We start from the raw sequence: 21,729 nt of genomic DNA, 5'->3' as shown, positions 1-21,729 counted from the left end.
AAGAAATAAAACCTTTAAATTAGAGTAAGAAAACTGGGGTTCAATTCTTTTCTCAAACATTTTATTAGGTGCATAATACCCAGCATATTAATTAACCTTTCCTCAGTTTACCCAAATGGGCTTAATAGCATTATGTTTTATGATTTAAATAATAACTAATTAAATAAAATACTTTCTAAAAAGTACATATCCATCAGGAAGTCTCCAATAATGCAAGATAAAGTGCTTTTATAAATAATTTAGATATTATTCCAGAGTTTTTAATGTATTATTTCTAGGTAACTATTTCTAACTACAGACCACAGTCTAACTACCAGAGACCATGAGGTTATTTTCTATCTGTACATACTAGTATTAGTATTTTATTATAAAACCAAGAAAAGAAATAATAAAAGAACAGCACTTGAGGGACTTTTCATTCTCCATATCCACTCTCCTGAGAATTACTCCTAGTTGCTAATGGGGACTTCAGAAATCAATATTTAAAATGATAAAAGTAAAAAAAGCTTAAAGATAATTTTTACTATTGCTTGTGAAAAATAGAAAACAAACTTATGTACTAATAAACCATATTAGTAATTTGGTTTATAATTAACACATCAAATATAAGCATCATACATTCCTGTTTTCTATAAAGCTGATAATTTCTTCAGTGAAAATTTCTTTTGAAGCCATTTCTAAACTATTATAAGATAATGAATACTTTCTGTTTTCTGAATAAAAAACAGATTGTTTAATATCCATTTTATCTTATTATAGTATTGTTTTTCTACAATTATTAATTCATGCTTAAAATTGCAACTTTTTATTAAACAGGATACTGAGATCTTGGTAAATTATATAGAGTTAAATACATATTTTATTTTAAACAGTATTTTATTTCCTCAAATTGCATGTAAGGATCATTTTCAACTTTCATTTTTACAAGATTTTGAGTTCCAATTTTTTTTCTCCTTCCTTCTTCAAGATAGTGAAGCAATCCGCTATAAGTTATCATGTATATACATATGCAGTCATGTTAAACATGTTTCCACATTAGTCATGATATGAAAAATGAAGCAAAATAATAGGGAAAAACCATGGAAAAACAAAAATAAAAATAAAGTGAAAATAGTATGCTTTGATCTGTATTCAGACTCTATAGTTGTATTTTTTTTTTTGGATGTGAATAGCATTTTCCATCATGAGTCTTTTGGAATTATCTTGATGAGAAAAGCTAAGTCTATCATGGATGATCATCACACAATGTTGATGTTACTATGTACAATATTCTGGTTCTCATTTCACTCAGCATCAATTCATGTTAAGTCCAGGTTTTCAAGATATACTTTATACAATACTCCACACCTTGTGATTGTAGTGATAGTCAGTGAAGTATCATAAAAAGGTGGTAAGCACAAAGAAGGGACAAGAAAAACAATTGAATAAATGTTAAATAAGACAATTAGAATTTCATTAAATCATAGTATCTAAAAATTAGAAGTGATAGCAGAACACATATAGTCTAATTCATACCCAACAATTAGATATCCTTCCTCTACTTGTACTCTTCTAGTGAGGAATCTACTATTTCTCAAAAGGGCCTTTTTTTCTTTTGTATAGTTTTAATTATTAGAAAACTGTTTCATAAAACTTTTATCTTTCTCTTTATAATTTCTACATATTAATTTTAGTTCTGTTTTCTACAACTGAGTAGAATAAATCTAATTCTACTTTCTACTGCACCATGTTAGTCCAGTTGAATATTTGTCATATGAAAACTCCAAAGGGAGTTGATTGAAGCTGAGTTCATATTTGTACCAACTTGCTTTGGCTTTCTCATGGAAAAACTTAGCAGAAGATGGATTTTTTAATGGGGTCTATTCTCCTGGATTTCTTTCCTAGACATAGTGGCCTGCTTTTTCATTGGTGAGACTGGGCAAATTCAGTATTCTGTATGCATTAAGTGGGGAAAAGGCAGGGGATAAGGTCACTACTAAAGGGATATTTAAATACTTAAATGTCTTAAATGGAGAAAAATAGAAAACTTTGTTGTCAAAGCTCCAAATGTGGATCTGAAAAGACAGTCATGGCTCACATAGTACATCTATAAGAATTAGACAAGCAATACTGATTTCTGATTATTTTTTGAAATAAAAAATAACTATGAGGGGGTGCATCTTTCCTTCTTTTCTGGCAAACTTTTTACTTTATTTGGTGGATTTCTTGTTAAGAACAACAAAAAAAGAAACTAAGCAATGAAATAAACCAATGTTCTTATTGATCTGGGGCAAGATAATTTAAAAAAATCTCATATGTTGAAGGCTAATAAAAAAGGAGAATATACAGGAGCAAAATAATGTAAGGGACACAATGTCTAGGGGTTTTAAAAGTCAGGAGAAAGGAGGAAAAATTAAATCAATATTTTTTTTTAACTAAAACCTATTGTTCCCTCAAAAATTATTCTTCTTTTTCTTTTAATGAGGAGTGTGTAGGTGGGAATACAGTTTGAAATTACTTGGATAAGAATATGGAAGGAAAAGTTAAGGAGAAACTAAAGTCACATGTTTGCTTGAGCTGGATTCAAGAATAGAAGAAGATACAGGATTTTTGTTGTTGTTGTTGTTGTTGTTGTTGTTATTGTTGTTGTTTTGTCATAGCCCCACCTAGAGGCCTGAAATAAAAGAACGAAAAGATAATTTGAAGGCAAGTCTTGTAGTGGAGAAACAGAGATTCTTCCCATGGAAGAGTCAAAAAGAGTCAATAAACTCTTAAGTAAACACCTATTACATTCCAAGCAATTTGATAAAACTAGTATAAAGAGAGACTCGATGCAGAGAGACTAGCCAGAAGACTATTGCACTAATCCAGGTATGAGGTGATACACCAAGGTGATAGAATTATCAGAGAAGAGCATTTTTATTTGAAAGATGTTATAAGAGTAGAATTTACAGAATTTGGTAAATGATTAGGTATGGGAAGATAAGTTAATAAAAGTATAGGATAACATAGTTTGTGAGATTAGCTGACTTTTCTTGTGGTTCTGCTTGCTTCATTGTATATCAGCTTCTCAGGTTTTTCTGAAGCCATTTCCTTCCTTGCTTCATACAGCATGATAGTGTTTTGTCACATTTCATTTCTCAGTTGATTGTCATCCCATCAATTTCCAATTCTTTGCCACCACAAAGAAGAGCTGCTATAAATATTTTTGAATATATAGGTCTTTTACCTCTTTCTCTGATTTCTTTATGGCATAGAGCTAGTATTGTAATTGTTTAACCAAAAGATATGTACAGTTTTATGGGTGTGGTTAGGATGATAGAATAGTTTTTTGGTGGGGTGAGGAAGATAATGAGTTCAATTTAAGACATGTTGAGTTTAAAATTTCTATTGGATATTAATTCAATATGTTAATTGTCAGTTGGAAATATGAGATCATATGTCAGAGAAAGTGAAGCATGGAAAATAGATTTGAGATTTCTCAACAGAGATAATAATTGAATGCTTTAGGACTGGAAGTTCTTACTTTAAGTGACAGAATAACTTAAAAAAATTAAGCAAAAACATAAATAGGACTAGCCCAGATATAGAAAAAGTAAAGATGAGGAGAAATTAAGTGTATTTCTTAAAAAAAAAATAATTATAGAAAGTAATGTTATTCAAATTAATTTGTACTCATCTACTCTGGGAAAAGGAAAAAAAGAAAGAAAAAATGAAAGTTATGAAGAAAAGAAAGGAGGAAGAAGTAAAGGAAAGGTAGAGAAATCTCCACCAAGTTAGATGTAATACTTCACATCCTTTACTTCCCACTCACATTTTAGCTGTCCGCAATCCAATTCCTTATTGTTGCCATTTTACCAAATATTTCTATGATGGTCACCAACTGCCTTCAGGCACAAGTCCAATGAAAATTTTTCTAATGGCTATGTTCCTTGATCTTTCTGCATTATCTGACAATGTCTACCAGGTCTTCCTTTTATAAATTTTACCCTCATTTGCTTTCCATTGTATTTGACTATTTAGGTTTTTTTAGGCAGCCATATGTGGTAGATAGAGTTCCAGGCTTGGAATTAAGAAAACTTATTTTCCTGTTCAAATCTGACCTCAGACACTTACTACTTATATGATCCTGGGCAAGTCACTTAACCAGTTAAATTTGCCTTGGTTTCCTCATGTGTAAAAATAAGCTGGAGAAGGAAATGGAAAACTAATCTAATATCTTCACCAAGAAAACCCCAAATTGGGTTATGAAGAGTTGGAAATGGCTGAAAATGATTAAACAACACTAGTACTAGATTAATCTTCCTCAAAAAGAATGCAGATTACATGACTTCCCTGCTCCCAAACACACTTATGATTCCCCATTGTATACAAGATTAATTTCAAACTCCTTTTCCTGGAATTCAAATTGTGCTATATTATGAATATAATTTTGCCAACTTTTCACATTTTATACTTAAACTCAAGTCAAACAACTTTTTTTTTTTTTTTTTTTTTTTTTTTTTTACTTTCCAGATTTTGATTGTGCTTCCTCATTCTACTTAGACTATTATTCTGTCATGATTCTGTCTTCTGTAACCTTACCCAAGCTTCAAGACCAGTCTTGACTGTTTCTTCTTTCACAAAATGTTTGTCAATGCAACTTCTATCAGTGATGCAATCTCTTCTTCAGGTTTTCATGTCACTTTATTTGAGCCTCTATTGTTAGTCAGTTGTTTTCAGCCATGTCCAAATCTTTATGATCCAATATAGCTTTTATTTATTTCCTTGTTTTTGTTTTTTGGGTAAAGATACTGAAGGGGTTCACCATTTCCTTCTTCTGACAATTTTACAGATGAGGAAACTGAGGCAAAGAGTTAAGTGACTTGCCCACAGTCACACAGCTAGTATGTTTCTGAGGCCAAATTTGAATTCTTCCTGACTCCAGGCCCAATAATCAATCCATCCACTGCATCAACTAGCTGCTTCTTCACACTTCAGTGACACAATGTATACTTGTTTTGAAGATAGTTACTTGTATAACAGTTTGTCTATTAATATCCTTGAGAATAGGTACAGGATTACTATACCTAAAATGGTGTTTTTCTATATGAGAGGCGATGAAGATATTGAAGGCTGAATGTTGAATTTATCAGTTCTCCATTTTGTAGCTTTTATGTGACTATATTCAGTTGTAACTGTAATAAAAAGTTTATTTTAAATTTAAACCCTCACAAATGTTAAAACTGGGTAAAATCCATGGTTAGTCTGTACAGTCTTTTCTCATAAAAATTGCTAACAGATCTATATTGTCACAAAAGAACTGCAATAAAGTAAGGCTTCTGTAATAAATTGTTAAAAGGTAAAGACTTGTAAAAGATAAAGAATTGTACAGAGCAGAAATACAGTATCAGAAAAAGGAAAATTAAAAACTGGCAAAATTCTGTATCATATTTGTGGTGATAATAAACCCTTTCACATATCTATTCAAAATCCATTAGCCTATCATAAAAAAAAGTCCTACTAAGAAAAAATCCTGATCCTCCATCACTAAATGCATAAGAGCTCAAGAAGCCTACTGTCCCAAGGGAACTTAAATCTACAGATTTACTTCCTGTTGTGGTAAACTCTTCTGATAATCATTTTCCCTACTGAATCAGGGACACTTGTAGAAGTAATAGTGAGGCAGCTAAGAACAGAGTATAGAGCACTGTCAGAAAGACTTGAGACATTCATTTCTAATGGAGCAGTAATGAACTGAACTAGCTATACCCAGAAAAAGAACTCTGGGAGATGACTAAAAACCATTACATTGAATTCCCAATCCCTATAGTTATGCACACCTGCATTTTTGATTTCCTTCACAAGCTAATTGTACAATAATTCAGAGTCTGATTCTTTTTGTACAGCAAAATAATGTTTTGGTCATGTATACTTATTGTGTATCTAAGTTATATTTTAATATATTTTAACATCTACTGGTCATCCTGACATTTAGGGGAGGGGGTGGGGGGGTAAGAGGTGAAAAATTGGAACAAGAGGTTTGGCAATTGTTAATGCTGTAAAGTTACCTATGTATATATCCTGTAAATAAAAGGCTATTAAATAAAAAAAATTTAAAAAAAAAAAAGAAAAAAAAAAAAAAAAAAAAAAGAAAGACTTGAGACAGAAAGGTTTAAATTCAATCTAGCTGAGACATTGGTATTATCCATGTGATTCTGAGTAAATCACTTAATCTCTGTGGGTTGGTTTTCTCTTTTATAAAATGAAACCTGTTGACCTCTCAAGTCCTTTCCAGCTTAAATGTACAATACTATATGGCTGCCCTATGATATCATATGACTAGCTACATTGTCAGATGTTTTCACTAGTTTTTCTTTGTCACGAGAAAAAAAATTAATATAAAGACAAAAGATATGAATAAAATGGATTTTTTTTTTAAAGAAAAGAGAAACAAGAAGTGATGGCAATGATTAAGTTTGAGAAAATATTTCCTCTGAATCAGTACTAACATAATACCCCAAAATGGATTAGGGGCATAATTTTCAAAACTATCTCTTTTTCTTTGTACCCACAAAGAACTAGTTTAAGAGTTTGTGATTGCATATACATAGGCATTCCCTCAGTGATGCAGTTTATGCAGTTTACAACTAGCTGCATATTAGTTGATGATTTGTAAGTATTTGTTTATTTTTTTAAACTAGATATGTGATTCCATTGGTAGTAGAAATTTCCAGTTAGTAAAGTCACTCTACCAAAAATGATTGGCAAATAATTTGCATCTTAGAATTTTTTATGCCTGTAAAACACTAGTTCTGATACTATCTACTAGTTTTAGAGTTGCCAAGGGCCTGAGAAAGTAAGTAAACTACCTAGGGTCAGGTAACTATTAAGTGTCAAAGACAGGTCTTTCTAACTCTGCTGCCAGATCCACAATACAATATTGCCTCTGAAATAGGGATAAAATTTCAGGGAAAAATTTCATTCAAGATGCTGGGTTCAAATTATAAATAAAGTTGACAGGGAAATTAAAATTTAATTTAATTTCTTTAAAATATATTCATTTTTGTGTTCATTATCTTTTCCTCTCACCTAAACCCATGTTACGATTTTTTAAACAAAAATTTCTTCATAATAGCACATGACCTTAAAACAAATTCCCCCATTGGCCATATCCAAAAATGTATGCCTCATTTTACACTTTATGTACATCACTTCTCTGACAGGAGATGGGTGGTTTACTTCAATTTTATCTTTTTGGTTTATAATTTATAGAATTGATCAGAATTCTAAAGTCTTTCAAGGTTTTTCCTCTGGAATGTTATTCTATAAATTGTTTTCCTTATTCTTTACTTCATCCTGTATCATTTCATAGATATTTTCCCAAATTTCCTTTGAAATTCTATTTCATCATTTCTTATGAAAAAATAATATTCCATTATATTCATACACTATTCCCAAGTAAGGACAGTCCTTATTCTCTAGTTTTTAGCTACTGTGAAAATAGATGTTATACATAAGGTCATATGTATCTTTTCTTCTCTTTTTTTCAATCTACTTTATTCAGATGAAAATAATATCTAGGATGAGAAATGGGGCGCAAAAATTATTTGTGATTTCAAGAGTTACTGTGGTCCAAAGTTTTGTGTGACCTTTTGGTCAAATAAGAGACAAGTGTCTTAAACAGGAGACTTTGTGCTAAAATTTTCAGCTAATTGTGGGACTATTAAACTGAGCTTGAGATTGAGGATTGTCTTTTGTCCTTTTTATCTCTAGCTCTTAACACAGTGTCTGACATCTAAGTGGGTGTATAATAAATGCTTATTGAAAGACTGAATTATCAGACATAGTGTTTTGCAGGTATATATTGTATGTATCCAGGGTCAAAAAACATTAGAGAATTCCCATTGAGGCCCTTAAAAAGACTAGTTGAAAATACAATTTAAAACTCACAATTTAAACTTTTTTGGCTTATATGAATGTATTTTTACAGATGATTTTATAAAACTGGAGTCGATGGAAGTTGTTTATTGTTTCCCTGATTAAGGAACATATTTTGAGTTAAAAGAATGATGATTCATTCTTTGATAACAATTGCTGTTATTACACACTAGTAATAATTTTATCATCTCAGAAACATTTCCTAGATTATCTGCATTAATTTTGTTGAAGTATAAAAATATACATATATATTATATGAGATCCATATTACTAGTAAAGATGGTAGAATTGCTTAGTTATAAACTTCCCTTAGAAAGAAGAATGCTTTGGGTGAGGAATTGGCTACAAAAAACAATTAGCTGATAAAGGGTCAAAGGATATGAACAGACAATTTTCAGATGAAGAAATTGAAACTATTTGTAGTCATATGAAAAAGTGCTCTGAATCACCATTGATCAGAAAAAATGTGTAGATTACCACTACACACCTGTTGAATTGGCTAAGAGGACAAGGAATGATGAATGTTGGAAGGGATGTGGGAAAACTGGGACACTTATACGTTGTTGGTGGAATTGTGAACACATCCAGCCATTCTGGAGAGCAATTTGGAACTATGCTCAAAAAGTTATCAAACTGTGTATATCCTTTGACCCAGCAGTGTTTCTACTTAAAGGAGGGAAAGGGACCCACATGTGCAAAAAAAAATGTGGCAGCTCTTTTTCTAGTGGCAAGAAATTGGAAACTGAATAGATGCCCATCAGCTGGAGAATGGCTAAATAAATTATGGTATCTGAATGTTTTGGAATATTTTTGTTCTATAAGAAATGATTAGGAGGATGATTTCAGAGAGGCCTAGAGAGACTTACATGAACCGATGCTAAGTGAAATGAACAGAACCAGGAGATCATTATACCTGGCAACAAAAATACTATACAATGATCAATTCTGATGGATGTGGCTCTCTTCAACAATGAGATTATTCAAACCATTTCCAATTGTTCAATGATGAAGAGAGCTATCTACACTCAAAGAAGAGAGGACCATGGGAGCTGAGCATGGACTACAACATGGCATTTTCACTCTTTCTGTTGTTGTTTGCTTGAATTTTGTTTTCTTTCCCAGATTTTTTTCCTCCTTGATCCAATTTTTCTTGTGCAGCAAGATAACTGCATAAATATATATTTATATACATATATTGGATTTAACATATATTTTAATATATTTAACATATATTGGACTACCTGTCATTTAGGGAAGGGGGTTGTAGGGAAGGAGGGAATAATTTGGAACAGAAGGCTTTGCAAGGGTCAATGTTGAAAAAATAGTCATGCATATGTTTTGTAAATAAATAAGCTTTAATGAATAAAAAAGAGATTCAATCAAAAGAGAGAAATCTAAATTATATGTAACCCATATTAATACTATCCTCTTCAGAGAAATAGACGACAAACAAATGTAGTACAACCTTATGTGTGTGTGTGTGTGTAGAATTATAGTTATTTATGTATATATATGTATATACATATACATATATGTATGTGTATGTTTGTGTTTATATATGTAAATATAGCTGTGCTTAACTGTAACCTACTTGGGAGAAGCAGGGGTGGTGGAAGAAAGGGGAAAAAAGAATAAAGTAAAAAGAGAAAAACAGAGAACAAAAAAAGTGTATAAAAAAACAAAGATGGATAGTTCTGAATACAATTTTTCTATTATTATATGAGCTTTCATGAAATGGATATTTATTGTTATATATTTTGAATCCTTTCTGGTTCTTCTGCACATGAAAATTTTTTCCTTTTTTATATTTTCCTATTTTTCTATGTTTTTCTATGTTGAATTTAAAATTTAAATAAATACATACATTTTAAAAAGAAAAAAAATAGCAATTTCCCCATAGACAAAAGAACATGAGTATTGATGATTTTTATCTTTTTTCTTCCTCCTGAAAGAAATATAGGATATAACTCAACAAAGGGAAAACAAATATTCCAGTGGAAAAGAATTCTGTTATATAAGGTCAGGAAGGAAATATAAGATATGTTGATTTCATATTTTCATGGTGAAAAAACTCTCACCTTTATCAAAACAACAAAAAAAGACAGGGGACTAACTTGTTATGGGCCAGAACTCTGAACTTGAAATAAAGGTTCTTACAAGATGCTAACTGAGTGGAATTAATAAAACAATGCTTATCTAGTTTAGCATGGTGATTAATAGTTCTCTAGTTCAGAACATGTACTTATTACTTAATTTAGTACTACAAGATTCACATCTATGTTGATATAACTATAATAGTGTATATAACAGCCAGCAGGGACTGAGAGACAGATTCATTCCTTCGTTCACCTTTGTGGTGGCTAGAGGCTGAAGCACAAGCCCTTGAACTCAGAGAGACATTCCATCTTTGGTCAGGCTCCTGGTGGCTCTCCTGAGGGATGGAGAGGCTTGGAGATAAAGTTGGAGAAGACAAGAAGACTCAAGCTCTCATAAAAGCATGCATATTGCTATTCAAATAATGCATTAAAAAGAATGTCAAGCAAAAATGTTGATGCTTTAAAAATATAAAAAAATTACTAGGAATCTATATTAATAAACTGATATTTATATTGTGCTTTAAGGTTTTTAATCTACTTTACATACACTACTTATCTGAGTCTTACAGTAATCTATTGAGATTACTGTTACATCTCATGCATTTAGGAAAGTACTTAATATTATCTCCATTTAATATTAAGGTTAAAGGTAAGGTAGAAAAGTATAGGCTAATGCGTAGTCAAGAAAAACTATACTTCCTGATGCTTGTGATTTCCTTGAGTTTAGTCTATAGATTCTGAAAAAAAGGAAATTAAGTACAATCACAAAACAACAATGTTCATCTTCCATAATATGTCAATGAGTGTCAAGCTAGTGAGCATGGGGGGGAAGGGGAGAAGGTCTGATTGTTTGGGTAATTAATTTTGTTTTGTTTACAATGTGGGAAAGAGAAAGAATCAGAATCCCATAACAGTCATCATGGAGCAATAATAGTAATGGCAGTATGAACCAGTTGTGAACATTAATTTTTTAATTAAAGAAAATTAAGAAAGTTAATTAGAAAATTAAAGAAAATTAAAAGTGCTCTGCCAAATAGTTTCTAACAAGGAAAATTGATGCAAACTAGGAAGAATCAATCATACAAAGTGTAGGATTGATAGAGGAGCTAAGAAGTATAGAAGCCAAAAATAGAAACCAACTCAGTACAATGAATATAAATATTACTGATAAAAATTGACAATTGTAACATCTCCAGTGCTAGAACTTGGAGTTTAAGACCATTTAAACTGAACTTGGAATAGTCTGCCAAACGTTGGTATTAAAGGGAAGGTCCGGATGTAGCTAAAGCTGGATGTGACAGCCACTCTCTATATCTGCAGTCAACATTTGACTTCCTGCTTACTCAGCACAGGATTAGTGATTTAAGGCTGAGAGAGACCTTAAAGGTCATATAATCTTAGAATCTTTATTTTTCATCTGTGAGGGACATTAGAGGCCTTCTAATATTAACAAATAGTAGAGTTCAAATAGTGTATAAACTATTGAATGAATGAATGAATTATATTAATTAATAATAAATCTGACAAGAATTAAAAGTGAGAAAGAAAAAAAAAACACAAGGCAAAAATGACATGGCCTGTAAGAAATTGGAGTCTTGACAAAACCATCATGATAGGACATTCAAATGCAAAACAAAAAAACCAAACCTGTCAATTCAGACATAGACAAGAGCATTTCCATGTGCTTTTTTTTATACTGTTTTCATTTATAAAACAATCCTTCCAGATAAGAGTGGATATATTTTACTTCAAACTAGTATTATTAAATTGTTACAAGTTATATGGAGATATATATTGGATAGTTGTTGGAATCTTTACAAATTGTTAAGGCATTAGAGTTGATAGAGACAATAATTATCTAATTTAGCATGATTGATTTGATCTTAGAAGGAGATATTTTGGTCCAGAACTTGAAACAAGGTACTAAGTACAACTGATAGAAACAATGCTTGTGTTCACACCTTTAGAGAACTCATAGAAGCAAGAATTATTTAAGTACTCATTGGAGTTCACATGTATGGGAGATTTCAGGGTTTAGAAAGAGATATCTGAATTCACACCTCCCTTGAAGCTCTTAGGGCCAGAGAGCTTGTTGGGAGACATCCCACAATCCCATTCTCTTAGAGGAGGAGTTACCCTTTGGGACATCATATATAGAGGAAGCTCTTAGAGCTTGAAAGAGTTACTTGGGAACACTGAGTGGGGTTGGAGAGGAGCACTCTGGGAAGAAGCCCACAAGCCCTCTCTCTGAGACAAGAGAGATTCATTGCATCTTCCACCTTGGTGCTGGCTGGAGGCTGAAGAAAGCAGAGGCAAAGGACAAAGCTGCAAGAGCTCTTAGAATCAAACAGAGAGATAGGCCTCTGAGCTAACCAGGTTATATTGAAGTACCCAATAAAAGATCTGAACTTTTATCAGCTGGCTGTGATTTTGGGTGATTATTTACTTGTAATTGAAACTAAAGCTGCCTACAGAAAACCTCCTGAGAAACCTGCTTTCTCCCAGAGAGAATCATTTTATTATTATTTTAAAGAAGAAAAAACACCAACAAGAAGTGATTTTGAATATCTTTTAATTTGATGTTATAACTCAGTGGAAAGCTATTTTCCTAGTTATCTCACAGAATGTAAAGACACAATGCTTTAGATGAGGGTTTTTTTGGGAAAGTACTATTACTGGACGTTATATAAATGTTAATGTGCAGTAGATCATAAATACTATAATAATTATAATACTATAGTAAATATTTATAATACTTATGGTATTAGTTCAAGGTATAGTTCAAGATTGGACAAAAAGAGGCTAATGACAGGATATATTACTATTATAGCATGATAAACATAATAAGAATAATTCTTGTAAATACTACAGACATTAATTATAATGGGAAATTGAAGCTACAAAATAGGCACAAAACTTTCAAAATGTTAATTTCTAAAACTTTAAAATAATTTTACTAGTTATAAAGTAGAAGCTATATTTTGCTTCATTGGACCTAAAGGTCTCATTTAAAATATCAACAACTAAGTCAATATTTAGGTATGATTTTGAACATCTTCTGAATGCTTTGTTACTAGAATCTTAAGAGCTGTGTAAGAGCAAGGGTCATCTTATATTTTAAAAAATTTCCTTCATCAGCCTTTGGCCAATCTACTGTTAATAGTTCTTGGGTAGCATTTGTAATGGGTTGAAACTGAGCAGACACAAGAAGGTCTGAGCACTTAAGGCTCATTTTTAATACTCTTTTAGTATATGCTTGGAGAAAGAATGGCCCTGCCCACTACTCTGTGCAAGTTTTATCTGTTGTATAGGAGATTGGGTGAAGGATTTAGGGGATGGAGTGAGAGAGCCAGAGTCACTGCTGGCAGATTCGTGTCTCGATTGCTCTCACTTCATATTGCCATTGCATTCACATACACAAAGAATAAAGATCAAGGACTTTTGCTGATCCTGACTCTGGCTAATTCTAAAGTATCCAGGGTGCTAACACGGTCATCACAAGCATTGATTCAGCAAATTATTATCAAGCAGCTTCTATAAACAGGCTCTAGTAATAGAAAATTAAACAAAATTAATCCTTTACTTTTCATTGGGGCAGGATATCTGTTGACAAACTTAAGTCATAAATAATATAAGACATGGATCATAGGCCTTTCTTGAAGAAGCCAAAAATAGAAGTAACAGAGATTTCTCTACACACAAAGGCAATTAGATGAATTATTTCATGGGTACCTGGATTATACTGTATTTTGGTACTTAGTATAAACATAAGGGGGTAAAAAAAACTTTCATTGAATGAAATCCAGATAATATAGTAAAAAAATGTGACAAAGAACTTCCATCAGATCCTTCAAAACAAGTAACAAAAATTTTGATATCTATGACTTCAGTGCAAAGATAAATACAGCTTAAGATAGTAAAAATTGTGTTAGAAAATATAGTTCAAGATGGGGCATAAAAGAGACTAGAGACATAAGATATTCAGAAGCCTAATGCATGCGTGTGTGTGTGTGTGTGTGTGTGTGTGTGTGTGAATATTTTTTTGAAAGAGTTGGAACTCACTGAATATGGTATCTGGAATATCATAAAAATAAAATTGACTAAATCTTAATAACAAGGACTATTAATTATTGATGTGGAAGTCATTCTTGAATGAATTGTCTTTGTGTAGTATATAGCTTATTTCTACATAGTTTTTTTGCATGTTGTGTCTCCCATTAGACTGTGTAAGCTCCTTCAGAGAAAAGACTTTTATATTTCCTTGCATGTCAATATTTAGTGCAGTACCTGGCACATAGTAGGAATTAATATATTTTTATTCATTGAATTACTAGTTTGAGCAAACATGACAATCACTACCAAGTTACAAGAAATGATGAAATGGAATAAAGGTGCCATGTGCAAGTATAATATCTCCAACCTAAACTATTCATATAAATTGTTGTTAATGGAAAATGATAAATAGAAAAGTTAAAATCATTGAATTCATCACAACATCTGACAAAGATTCAGTACGTGTAAAGCAACTATTATCCTGAGGAGACTAATTGCATCAATAAGTTGTTTCAGAAAACAAATGTTTTCTTTTCCTGACCAATGAAGAACCAAGTACAAAATTAGTTTAAAGTGAAAATTCATTGATAAAACAAAACAAAAAAGGGAAACTGGAGATTCTGTATTGTCTCAAAAATGTCAAAAAGTGTTCCAGGAGAAAATGAGTCTGCATAAATATTTATTTGAGATCCCAATGAACCAGATCATTTCAGGAACATGTAGAGATGAAATTATATGGAAAATTACAAAGAGAATTAGAAATTGAAAATTTCTATAATCTTCATTGCTTAAGTTACTTAAATATTGAAAAAATCATTGATGCCAAAGTATATTTTGACTTAGTTTTGAATATAGTCACTTATTCACAGACACTCTTTACATCCTCATCCCCTAATACAGATTTTGTAAAACAAAACAAAACAATAACAAAAACCCACTAATTGAATTCATTATGATTTATTTGTTACTGTTTTACAAGAGACCTACAATGGTCAATTAAAATATAATATATTCTTTAGAAAAAAAAATGACTGTAGTTGTGAGTACAACATGGTGAAATGACCATATGTTCCACAAAGTTATATTACTTGAAGCTTTTGTTTTTCTGATGTAACCAACTCCAACAAATTCTTTATTTGCTTCTCTCATTTAGGACTTGAAATTTCCTTTTCATGTAGATACATTTTCTTTATGTATTCTGCTTTCCATCATAACAAAAATGTCCATATAGCTACTATCATAGGATGCCAACTTATTGATTAGTGGACAAAGTTAATAAAAGAAACCAAAGGAAAAAAGCCTGAAATAATCTCTTCTATCAACAAACTTAGATTCTATTATTGAGACAACATAAGCACATGTAAGTATATACAATCCAAACTTTACTATGCTAAGCTAAACATTGGGGATATAATAATAATAAATTGGGGAAATAATAATAAAAAAGAAGCAATTTCTACCTGATTATAAAAGAGGATACATATACACATACAGATAAATAGATACACAATATAATATATATATGATAGATAGTACATATTTATTTATCTATATTATAAAATAAAAACTATCTAAAAACATAGTATTCAGGGAAGGAAGATCCTAGTAATTGGGGAGAATCAGGGAATGCTTAATGAATAAAATAATGCTTGAACTGAGTTTTGAAGGAAGTGAGCAATTATATGAGGAAAAGTTTAACCAAAAATCATTTCCACAACACATTGCAATGGTGTATCCTTCCAGAAGCTTGGAAGAAGTTTTGCTAATAAGTGGTTTAAAAAGAAAATAGTTTCTGAGAATTGCATATAAATTCACATAAAAAATTTATTTTTTCCAGAATGTTAGCAAATGAAAAATCCACAAATTAGCTGGATTCATTAAATATAATTTCCATTATTTATATAATATATAAAACATAATTTCCACTATTTCCATTAACTGCTAATAATTTAGATAATGTAAGAAAATTATTCTAGCTATATGAAGTTTAAAAATGGCTTTCAATTCCTATTCATAACAAAAGATTTAAAATGATTACTTAACCAATAAGTTGCAAATATAGTAGATTGATAACTACTCTCAGATTAATTAAGACCTGGGTTTAAATTCTGTTTCTGACATGTATTAGTCATGTGACAAAGCAGGTCATTTAATCTCTTAATGACACAGGCAACATTCTAAGAGTAAATTAAATAAAACATAAGTAATAAAAGGAATAGTATTGGAATTCAGGTGCTTAGAAGATACCTTACTTTGTATTAAAGGTGATTATTTAGAAGAATAAAAGTGTGTGTGTGTGTGTGTGTGTGTGTGTGTGTGTGTTTTGCATTGGTAGTAGTTTTCTTTGCCAATGAAATAAGAAGCCTAATCTTTCCTGTGTCAACCATACCCACAATAAACATAAACTCTTAAATTGTGAATAGTCATTTTAGTGAAGATGTTTTTAAAATAGCTCTTATACAGTATAATAGTAACAGCTACAAAATGTCACAATAACGACAATTATTCAAAATTCTGAAACCATGAATTGTCCTTGTATATTTTAAGCATCAATATTTATTATTGATTGAATGTTATGTTCTTTTTCATAAATGGTAAAATTCTTCTCATGACATTCTCCCATTAAGCAATGTAGAATTTCAAAGGTAGAAGAGTCCTATCAATTTATTATCATTCATTCATCTCTTCTCATTTTACAATATGAAGAAAATGAGACTTGAAGAAATTAAATGATTTGTTCAACATCACAGTGGCAAGTGACAGCAAGGATTAGAATCTAGTTCTCCTCAAGTTAATAAGTCTATTAATATTAATAACTATAATAATAACAATAAAAGTCTATTATTTTATTCTTCTGTACAATAATTTATATAACATTAAATATAAAAGAATAATAATACTATGGTGACTTGTTCCCAGTATTTTTTTCTCTTGAAACCCCTTTAAAGAGGTGAAAACAAGAGGATAATAATAAAAAAATCAAAAGCAAATCATCATAGTTATGTAGTATTATACAGCTCACAAAGCATTTTATTCATTAAAGCTCAATGAAATAGAAAAAACAAGTATTACAATTTCAATTTTTTAGAAAAAGGTCCATATTTCTTGGCCCATTTTATCTGCACTTTTGTCACTATATCTGCCAGTAATTGTGGAATACCATACTATACACTAGTTAATTTTCTCACAATTCATATAGGTAATTTCCTAAAACAAAAATTTTAGAGAATATTACTACTTTCATCATGTTAAATAGTGTGTCTGTTAGCAGATTCAAGTCTTAATTAATATTGAATTATTTTTAAAATCTAGCAGCAACAAAATTTTAATAGATACCAAAAACTTGGGGATAAGAAAATGAAAAGCTCAATAGTAGTTTGAAAGAATTTAGTAGAAACACATATTTTTCCTCAAGTTACTGCCAAAATGGTATAAAGTCCAGGCTAGCTTTCTGGAGGTCTCAGGATCAGCCAGAGTCAGGATAAATAAAAGTCCTTGGTCTTTAGGGGAAGAAGTAAAGGAGACAGAGAAACTGCCATAGGATTGCCACCAACCTCTTTCCTCCTTGTCTTTGTGGAAAAGTGAGTCTGGCTTGTCTCACCACCTTCTAATCCTTCCTATTATCTGTATACACCAAACAATGAGCCAACACAGAAAAGTGAGAAGGGCCATTTTTTCCAAACATAGGCTAATAGAATCATTGTCCAATAGGTAATTAGCCTTAAGTGCTTGGTTGTCTGATTCAAGCACACCTTTACAAAATGGCCCTTGGGAAAAATAATAAAACAAAGCATAAGAAATATAAAAGGAACCGTATTGGGATACAGGTATTTAAAAGCAACTTTGTGATTCAGGTCAGTACCAATGGTCTTGTGATAAAGACAGTCATCTACACCCAGAGAGAGGACTGTGGAGACTGAGTGTGTATCTCAACATAGTATTTTCACTCTTTTTATTGTTATTTGCTTCCATTTTGTTTTCTTTTTCATTTTTTCCTTTTTGACTTGTGCACCATGATACTTGTGGAAATATGTATAAAAGAACTGCATATCTTGCCATCTAGACTTGCCATGCAAGACTTGCCATCTAGAGGAGGCAGTGCAGGGAAGGGAAGAAAAATAATTTGGAACACAAAGTTTTGCAAGGATGAATGTTGAAAATTATCTATGCATATGTTTTGAAAATAAAAAGCTTTAATAATAAAAATAATAAAAGAATCAACCTTAATTTGCATTTAAAGATGGCTATTAAGAAGAACAAAATGTTTTTTCTCCTTAGTTGTATTTCTTTTATAAAAAAGAGATTAAGATGATGAGCAGAAAGGAAAGTTGAACAAATGAAGTTCAATATAACAGTAAAAATTTGGTAAATGTCAAATGTATGTGAGAACAGATTATTAATTTTTTTATTTAAACAAATGTACTTATCAACTTCTAGTTGAGCATGTAATCAGCTTAGCAAAAGTGATTTTGGTGGAGTTGGGAGGTGGTAGTCTGTTATGGACTATCCCTTTTATCTAGGATACAAACAATGGGCTAAAGTAAAATAATTTGGATATTATTTTAAAATCACTAAAATACTCTCTACTATCTTATTAGAAAGAAGAAAATTCTAAATGAACAAATTAATTTATTTTTCTTTTAACACTTTTATTTAAATTCTTAAGTCAGTAGAGAGATAAAATTTTTCCTCTCCCCTAAGTACCAGCACTAACCTCATGGAATTCCCAGGGAGACAGTAAAAAGTCTTCTTCCACATCTATGTAATGAGCAAGGTGTGGGAGGAAGTTAGAGGGCCATTATAATTCTGATAATAATAATAAAAGAGGAAGTATTAGGCTGAGGATACAAAAATTGTTGGGTTTTTGTTTTGTTTTGTTTTTAGGATTACATAATTTATATCTAAAACAACTCTATTATCTCCTCTGCTGCATCCCCCAGATTTGTCTGGATTTCTATTAAATAGCTCCTTTGTGGAGCTGAATAATGTTTATAGAGGTAAATAACTCTTTGTAACAATACATCATGTAATATTTGGAATAACAACTAAAACAAAACAAACCCAACAAAATACAAAAGGTATAATCAGAATTCTAAATATGCACTCTTGAACTTTTGAGATGCTTGCTTCCAACATACTTACATTGCCCATCACCTTCACCATTCCAGTTTATAAATCCTGAGTCAAGTGGGGAAAAAAGCCATGCTAATCTTATCTCTTTGAAGAAATGCAATTGTTATATCAAACTGTTTGACACCCCCCCCCACAATCTCCCCAAAACAAAAAACAAACAAACAAAAATTCACAAATAGTTCATTTAAAAGCATTTATGGTGGACAGTAGAAGGTCTAGATTCACCACTCCTGCTTGCTAGTCCCCAATGAAAAAAAGAGGTCAAGATAGAGCCTGAGGTCTAGAGTATTTGTGATCAGATTGGACAATGATCTTGATTTTTGTTTTTGCATTGGGCGCTAATTGTAACTTCCTTCTGTATCCTCTCAGTAATGCATAGATACATAGCAGTACCACCAGACCATACAGTTTTATCATACAAATCTTTATGGATGTCTACATCAGACTTTATGATTGAGTTGAAAGAACTTTAATGGATTCCATAAGATTCCATACCCAAGAAAGATGGATTGAAGAGAATTTCTGAGCATCAAAAATTCTTGTTATCAATGATGATAACCTGACCAGCAGGAAGTTTATAGTTCTTTTCCAGAGAAAGGCTGCATATAGCACTAGCCATCTCCACCTCAAAATCTAGGATTCTAGCATAAGGTGCAGCTTCTAGGGGAAATGTGAGAGTAACTGTAAGGCCACCTGGCTTTGGATATACTATATACCACAAATTATGCTGGCTTCCAGATTACAATGTAAGGTGCATACCAAACTAAACCATAAAATTCAATAGGTACATACTAGACTACACCTCAATTCTACATCTAGCCTCTAAGCCATAACATCAACATATCAGTGACAGGAAGCACCTGATCTCTCTCTTTCCTATCAGTTTGTCTTTGCTAAATTCTTAATTTAGCCCACTTCAAATGGAGTTACAATTATAATAAACTTTGCCCTTTTACTTGGAAATGGGTTCAAGTCCGCAAATTCTTCTTCTTTTTTTTTTTTTTGAGACAGAAAACTGCTTTCTTGAAGTATTTTATTTCAAAAGTACATAAAACTATAGAAACTATTTAAACATTTCAAAAGCCTAATTTAAAATGCTTAAATTAGAAACTTTATTGCAAAATATGACACTGTTATATCCTGTATTTTGTTCAATGTGATGTGCACCAAAATATCTTCTCCCAGTGGCAAATGGGAAATTGTCTCATGAAAATTTTGTTTTGTTAGTGAGGATTGTTTAAATTGTCAAGACTAACTTGAAACTTATATCAGACTAGAACAATATGAACACAAATACAAAGAATTTTAACTTCACAAGATTACACTTTAAACTCATCCTAATCCTTGTACAATGCTTCTTATGGAAATGCTTAGCCGAAACAAAACAAAACAAAAAAGTGATGTGATTGAAATGGCCTAAACTCAATCAATATTTATTGTTATTAATTATTATAAAGATAATCTAACAAATCATTAGTGATACCACATTAAGTATAAATAAAAGCTTAAATTTATTGATCATTCTTCCAATCTCATATATTATTATCAACCTACAGTTATGTTGCTATTATTGCTATAATAAATTCTATTGTGAAATGCTGGCTTGATTGGTGTTTTTTTGTCTTTTTAGATTTAAAACTTGCCCAAAATATTTTATTCTGGTACTACATGGAAGGAATGTATGAATACAATGAAGATAAATGTACATTTCTATAAGCCATAGGAAAAAAAGTTAAAATTATGCCAATACATGCTAAATGTTTTCTTTAACTAATTAAAAAATCAACTACATACAATTTTGGTGTTTTATTCATACTGCATTATAGTGTTTAAAAATTTGATCTGCCCAGTTCAAAATGACACTTCAAATATGTACCCATGTAAACACAAAAGAAAACTAGAAATTTTTATAAGTTACTTGTGAAAGGAGACACCACACATATTCTGTAATTTGAGACCCCAAAACTGGCAGAGAAATTTCTCTTAAATAAAACAATTCTTTTTAAATGAATAAAATTTTCCACTTGTAAATTCTAAGTTTACAAGATTCCATTTTATATTACAAAACTTATTTGAATTACAGAGTGGAATTGTAACAAAAGACAGAACAGGATAATTATGGTCAATAGGCATAAAACTATTGTCTGTTCTTGTTTTAAAAACATCTTTAAAAGAACATACCAATGAAAACTATTTTATAAATTTCTAATGATAATTCCTGGCTAATTCCTCAGGGTTAGAAGCCTGAAAATTCTTTTGAAAAACCTTGTGACATTAATCTGAAAGCCCAACTTTTGGGGGTCTCCTTTAGACCTCAACATATATAATATAGCTTCTGCTTAATGTCAAGCATGTTTCCCCCTTCAGCTGTAGTAGTGAAATTGTATTCTCTCTTGGTGAGAATCTTCATGAGGCAGTCTGTCAGATCACAGCCAGCCAGATTCAGGTGGAGGATGGCATGGGGAAGGCCATATACTTTAGAGAAGGGCATAGTGTGGATCATACCATCACTGGAGTCCATCATAATACCAGTGGTACAATGAGAGGA

General features: G+C 31.3%; 1 protein-coding gene across 5 annotated transcripts in view; it reads right to left on the bottom strand.

Annotated features, from left to right (window-relative positions):
* GRIA4 (glutamate ionotropic receptor AMPA type subunit 4) overlaps positions 1–21,729 on the bottom strand; it is a 487,658-nt gene that overhangs the window by 114,922 nt on the left and 351,007 nt on the right. The window lies entirely within an intron of this gene.

This window comes from Sarcophilus harrisii, chromosome 3, assembly GCF_902635505.1.
Source record: "Sarcophilus harrisii chromosome 3, mSarHar1.11, whole genome shotgun sequence".
Classification (NCBI taxonomy): domain Eukaryota; kingdom Metazoa; phylum Chordata; class Mammalia; order Dasyuromorphia; family Dasyuridae; genus Sarcophilus; species Sarcophilus harrisii.
The sequence above is the reverse complement of the archived record's forward strand: the minus strand, read 5'-3'. Positions and strand labels throughout refer to the sequence as shown.